The sequence below is a fragment of the Aegilops tauschii genome, chromosome 7, assembly GCF_002575655.3.
Source record: "Aegilops tauschii subsp. strangulata cultivar AL8/78 chromosome 7, Aet v6.0, whole genome shotgun sequence".
Classification (NCBI taxonomy): Eukaryota; Viridiplantae; Streptophyta; class Magnoliopsida; order Poales; family Poaceae; genus Aegilops; species Aegilops tauschii.
In genome coordinates, this window is record NC_053041.3 from 566,030,554 (window position 1) to 566,037,227 (window position 6,674).

The window sequence follows — 6,674 nt, forward strand, 5'->3', positions numbered from 1 at the left end:
ATGATGGAAGACGGTGAAGAAGAAGAGGACGATGACAACTATGTGCCCCCTGAATACGGTGATGCTGCAATGGGGGAAGCTGTTAAAGATCAAGAGGAACCCACTACAAGAAATATGTCAACTAGTGACCTTCTGTCAGTGACCCTGGAAGAATTGGTCATAGATCTATGACCATTTGATACCAATTGGTCAAAAGCTGTTCGGGGGGCTCCAAACCCTAAACCATTGCGACCATTTTGGTCAGAAAGGTCGTAATTTCCTTACACGAAATGGTCATAAAGCAAACAGCGCTAGTCCGCTGCCTTATTTCTAGTTGTTAACGACCAATATAGATGGTCATAGCCTTGTAAATTGTGGTGGGTTGCGATGACTAGGCGCCATCTCATCAGTTTTGCCTATGTGTCATGTCCATGTGTCAATTTTTGCCCTAGGTTGTGAAGCAACCTATATTTCTGTTATTCCAAAAATTCCCAACAAATTCTCATAAATTGTTTGGATCATATCTTCATCAAATATGTCAAAAACCTTCCTTGCCTAGTTAAAAAATAATTCAACAATATTCATTTTCCTATTCTGTTCAGAGCAGCACTTTGTGAAGGAAGTACCACTTTGGCATGTCCAAATAGTATCATTTTCTACAGTGCTTTCCTATGCCCAAATAACCACCCTCCACCAAATGCCAGCTCAATCCATTCATTATTTGAGCCCAGCTTCAACATTCGTATTTATGTCCAGTGTGGTACTTTGCAAAGCAAGTACCACCTAGGCTCCTCCTTTTGAGCTGAAAACTTGTGAAGACGGTCTTCTTAGTAACTGATCATCCTCAGCCAAAACCCACGCCTATTAGCCATGTACATTTCCCGTACCGCTAATCAAACACTTGGCTGCTAATTCATGTTTGAGCATCGATCGGTCTCCTCGTGAGAATCTTATGTTGTAATTTTCTTCCTAGCACCTACTTGGGGAGTGCCCAACCCACTAGACATGCCTAGGCCGCCCAGAACACATGGCAACGCCACGGTCACGCGGTGACCATGCGGCGGGCATGCGAGTTTACGCGCTCTAGAGTTGGGCCCCTCGGCCACCGCCCAAACCTCGACGTATCGCCACCAAACCATGTATTTATGATTAAATATATACTTATGTACCTAGAAATGATTTTTGGAAAAATAAATAGCAAACTATGAGGCAGCTGCAGTTCAAATTTGACCCGCTTCCAGCTGAATCGGTGGAAATTTGTCTTTTTCACGAGAGGTGGATCAAAACTTTTTACACCCAACCATTTTGTCAATTATGCATTAAATATGTCCTAGTATTTTAGAAAATTGATTTGGTCCAATTTTGCAATAATTATTTGGGAGGTCCTTCACAAAAAAACCTCCTTTTGGGCACTCGAAAAATGGAAAATGGTTTTTTCGTCCAAAGAAAATGAAAACTCCCTTAGGCAACTTTGTTTGGAATTCCAAGATGCACCCTTTTGCACAATATGAGATCATTTGAACAAACTATGCCATGAATGTGGCCATAAGATTGATCATTTGGCTTGAAAGCCATGAATCTTCACGCATGATAGCTCATTTCTGAGAACACTTTTTTAAAATAATTGTCGTATTACAAGTTTATTATTTTTCCTGGTAACTTGGTCACATATAATGACACAATGCGAAGGTTTCCCAATTTTTTGATTTTTTTTGAATTTTTTATGCCCGTTTCAAAATGCTGTCAAAACGGCGGGCTTGACCGTGCCTAGCTAGTGGTTGAATCTTAGAATTTTTTTGGTGTTTCTCTGATTAAATAGATACTTTTGTACCTAGAAATGATTTTTGGAAAATATAAATAGCAAACTATGAGGCAGCCGCAGTTCAAATTTGACCCGCTTCCAACTGAATCGGCGGAAATTTGTCTTTTTCACGAGAGGTGGATCAAAACTTTTGACACCCAACCATTTGGTCAATTGTGAATTAAATATGGCCTAGTATTTTAGAAAAATGATTTGGTCCAATTTTGCAACAATTATTTGGGAGGTCCTTCACAAAAAAACCTCCTTTTGGGCACTCGAAAAATGGAAAATGGTTTTTTCGTCCAAAGAAAATGAAAACTTCCTTAGGCAACATTGTTTGCCATTCCAATATGCACCCTTGTGCACAATATGAGATCATTTGAATAAACTATGCCATGAATGTGGCCATAAGATTGATCATTTGGCTTGAAAGCCATTGATCTCCACACGTGATAGCTCGTTTCTGAGAACACTTCTTTAAAATAATTGCCATATTACAAGTTTGTTATTTTTCCTGGGAACTTGGCCACATATAATGACACAATGCGAAGGTTTCCCAATTTTTTGATTTTTTTTTGAATTTTTTATGCCCGTTTCAAAATGCGGTCAAAACGGTGGGAATAACTGTTCCTAGCTATGGTTGAATCTTGGAATTTTTTTGGTGTTTCTCTGATTAAATAGATACTTATCTACCTAGAAATGATTTTTGGAAAAAATAAAGAGCATACTACAAGGCAGCTACAGTTCAAATTTGACCCGCTTCCAACTGAATCGGCGAAAATTTGTCTTTTTCACGAGAGGTGGGTCAAAACTTTTTACACCCAACCATTTGGTCAATTGTGCATTAAATATGGCCTAGTATTTTATAAAAATGATTTGGTCCTATTTTGCAACAAATATATTATAGGTCCTTCACAAAAAAACTTATTTTGGGCACTCGAAAAATGGAAAATTGATTTTTCGTGCAAAGGAAATAAAAACTTCCTTTGTCAATATTGTTTGCAAATTCACGATACAACCTTGTGCAAAATATGATATCATTTGAACAAATATTTGATAGGACTTTCACAAAAATACTCATTTTGAGCACTGAAAAATGGAATGAAATTTTTTATCTTGAATCGATCACGACCAATTTATATGGTCATAAGGTCATCAAATGGTTTGCTGCGTTCTGATTGGACCATGAGCATATCACGCGGATCACGCATCAACCACCGTCGGATGCTTCCGGATCCAACGGCCCAAACCCACCCGAGCCGTAACCCTAGGTCTGTCCTCATGGACATTTTCCACCCACCCCCCTCCCCGCCTCCATTCTTTCTTTCTTTCTCTCCCCCCCCCCCTCAGATCCTCTCCCCTCTCCCCCGATGCAGATCCCCTTCATCCCCCTCGTCGCCACCACCCACCCCTCTAAACCTCGCCGCCACCCACCTCCGCCGCCGCCCTCACTCTCCCCTCGTCTCCCTCGTCCTCGACCAACCTCGCCACCGTGCAGGGGCTGGGTTGTCGCCGCGTGCTGTTCCTGCGGGTTGTCGCTGCAGGGGCCGACTCCCATGATTCGATCCAATCCTCTCCCCCGATCCCACCTGCCGGCAGCGACCTTCAACCAGCCCCGTCGCCGGCCTCCAGATCCAACCCAGCAGCTACCAGCTCAGGCCGGCGTGCGCTCTGCTTCGTCGTTCCCCACCCTAGCAGTCGATCCTGGCCGCCCCTGCTTCACCGGCCTCGTCCACCTCTTTCGGCAAGATCTGACAGCCCCGCCCACCTTCTGCCCGTGGAGGATGACGAGGGCGAGGATGCGGAAGTCGGCGAGGGGGGAGGCGGCGGCGGGATGCGCCCGGTGGCCATCCGGTGGCCCTGCGTCACCTGCGCCCTCAAGAACAAGCGCGAGGACATGGTGAGTCGCTCTGGTTGGCGCCACCGCCCTATACCTTGGCGTCGCCTCTACCCCGCCCGCTTCCCCTCGCCACTGAGCCAGTCGAGGCGCGGGCGCCTGCTGCCGACGACGGCCCCGAGGAGGTGCTCGCGGTCGAGGCCGAGGAGGACGCGCTCTCCGGGCTGGCGCTGCGCAAGTACGTGAAGCAGCGGCCACCAACTCAGCTCCGGCCACTGCCCCACGCCGCGGCGCTTCTTACTCGACCCCGACGACGAGTTGAGCCATGGAATCCCTTCTCCTGTCTTGTTATGATTCCTGCGTTTGGTTTGATTTGTTTTGTTTTTTGTGCAGGTTGCTCCGATCTGATCTGGACGAGCTGCTGCTGCTCCTGCAGGTGGATGACGAGGTCTCATGGCTGCTCCCTACTGCTCCTCCTCCAACCACATGACTTGGTGTGGTGAGCTCATGTCATCTCATCTCATCTCACGTGAGCTCATGTCATCTCATCTCATGATCTTGATAGCAAGCTAGATCGTAGGATATTTGGATCATGCTGTCGAGTTGTTTTACATTTTATATACATGTGTGTTCCTTGGTCGTGTTCCTATCTCTCTGGCCATGTCCACGCAATTTGCATAAATTGCACTGTAGAGAAAGTACCTGGTGGATCCTTGAGCCTATCTAGCTCCCTAGCCGAGGGCACTGGCTAGCCACCGGCAACCTGTGTCGGCGTGGCGCATGTATTTAGTATCGCGTGCGTACTGAGTTGGGCAAGGGCCCTAGCACACCCTGACGCTGTACATATATGGAAGAATATGTTGAGATCCTGAAATAATGTTAGGACTCTTAACTTTTCGTGTCATTAGCGTTTTTGTCAGACAAGACTTGCATGTTTTTGCTCAAGCTTATACATTACTTTTCTTGCAATTAGTATAGCATTATAAGTTTATAACTTGGAAGGGAAGGCACCTCCGCAACCGCTTGAGCAGCAGTGCAGCACCATACCACAATGAGCTCCCTAATTTGGCTAGAACAGGGCTACTGTTCTTACTTCTTCCGCCTAATTCATATGGTTCTGTTGTGAACCAATCCTAATTGCCAAAATATTCCATCATTGTATGCCATAGAAGAACCATACAAATCAGTTATCCCGGACTACCGCAATGATTTGCTTTTGGTGTATCATGCTATCTTTTGAACTTTTACGTGTTACCATGTATTTGCTTTTGGTGTATCATGCCTAAACTACTACGGTTGCCAAGCCAGCATCCATTGCATCAATCCTCATCAATTAATGGCCATTGTACACATAAACTCTATGGAACAATAATGATAATGATCCAGCACAATAGTTTACTTAATTTCTTTGCACTACCTTGCTGTTTGACCGCTATTTTTATGGTTTGGATGTATATACGAGATGGTGGGCAGTTGGATGTGGATTGTGAGTCCACGGCAAGACTGAGCATTCTTCTATCAACTTGTTGTACACTTGCTCTGCATGAGGCTATTATATAACTTGCGCCTTTTAACTTGATGTGCATAGCATGCAATTTTTTACTGTATCACATTCACACTGTTTGAATCCTACTACCCATTTCTGTACAATATCAATAATGTGTTTGGTTTGCATTGATCCTTAGCAGTTTGTGTCAAATGCAGGTGCTCTGCCTCTCCATGGGCTCGTTCACCATTCGTTCAACTTCAAAGCTCATCAGGTATGTTCTTGCCCTGACCAAGCTGTTCAAGTATGTTAGGTTTGCAATAATATTTAGTATTGGTTTGGCTCTTGCAATGCATAGGCACAGCAGGATATACTCCTGTGTGCTACTAAATGTCACGGAGAAGAAACAAAGATGGCAAGTAAAAAGAAATTGTTTATAACTTGAACACTAGCTGAATTTACAACAAAACTAATTTGTAAAACAAAACCTGGATTAGATCAACAAGTCCTTAGCATATCAAACGTGCCACTTTGGAAATGTCAGCCTGTAGCACATAATATGTTATCTTATTGCTGCTGTGTCACTGTATCCTAGTAATTCTGCTGTGTCACTTTATCCCAGTAAAGCAAGATGCTTGTTATACTCATGTTCCTGATGATATTGGTGTACACTCAATTTGCCTATTTCTTCTAGTTCTGCTACTAGTTGATGTGTACTCCTAGTGTTGTAGTTCCTGTGTAGTAATATGGAAATATTAATGCTCAAATATGATGATGTGGTCTGCAGCGCACCTGCTTCGACGCTGACCCGTCCGTCGTCATCGCCTTCGATGACGACGAGGACACCGCAGGCGCCGTCGGCCTCGGCGGCGGCTTCCACCACTACCACATCGTCGTCACCTACCAGGGCGTCAAGGGGTGAATTGATTTGATCGTTAATATGTGGCTGGATGTGATGTTTTGCAGGTTGAGGGCGCTAAGGTGTTGGAGACGTGCCTGTAATTGTTGAGCGTTTTATCTGTAGAGTGCTATATTGTGATTGGTGTAATATTGTGTGGTTATATTGTGATTGGTGGAATGCAATAAACTTGATTGGTACATCGGTGATTTGGCTGTTATTTGAATATATTTAAAATGTGTTCTCTGATTGGTATATCATTGAGTTACAAGTTGTGAAAAATTAAAACCTGATGTTTGGGACCTAGTGCCTAGAAGAATCTGACAATGTGCATCCAATTGACTACAATAATCTGAAAATTGAATGTAACAAAAAAAAAGAAAACCCGAAAATAAAAAATATATAGAATGTGAAAAGGCTGCACCTCAGAAAGCAAAAAAGGCCGAACCAATGGCCCAAGCCCATGTAGCTAGTAAAAAATAACAGGAAAAAATACATTAAAAGGGCCGAATTGTTGGGCTCGGCCCATGTAAAACGCCAAATCGGACCGGGCTGATTCTTGTGCCACATCAGCTTGCCACGCTGGATCCTACGTGGCCTGAGGAGGTTGCTAGTGACCAAAAATTTGGTCGAAGAACCAACGACCTTTTACATATCACAGAGAAGGTCACTA

At 44.1% G+C, this 6,674-nt stretch overlaps 1 long non-coding RNA gene across 1 annotated transcript; it reads left to right on the forward strand.

The window, feature by feature from the left end:
- The first annotated feature begins 5,073 nt into the window (after positions 1–5,073).
- On the forward strand, positions 5,074–6,289 carry LOC123495093 (uncharacterized). Its single transcript, XR_006667120.2, has 2 exons — positions 5,074–5,377; positions 5,891–6,289. It is a non-coding gene; the product is annotated as an uncharacterized lncRNA (long non-coding RNA).
- Positions 6,290–6,674: the final 385 nt, after the last annotated feature.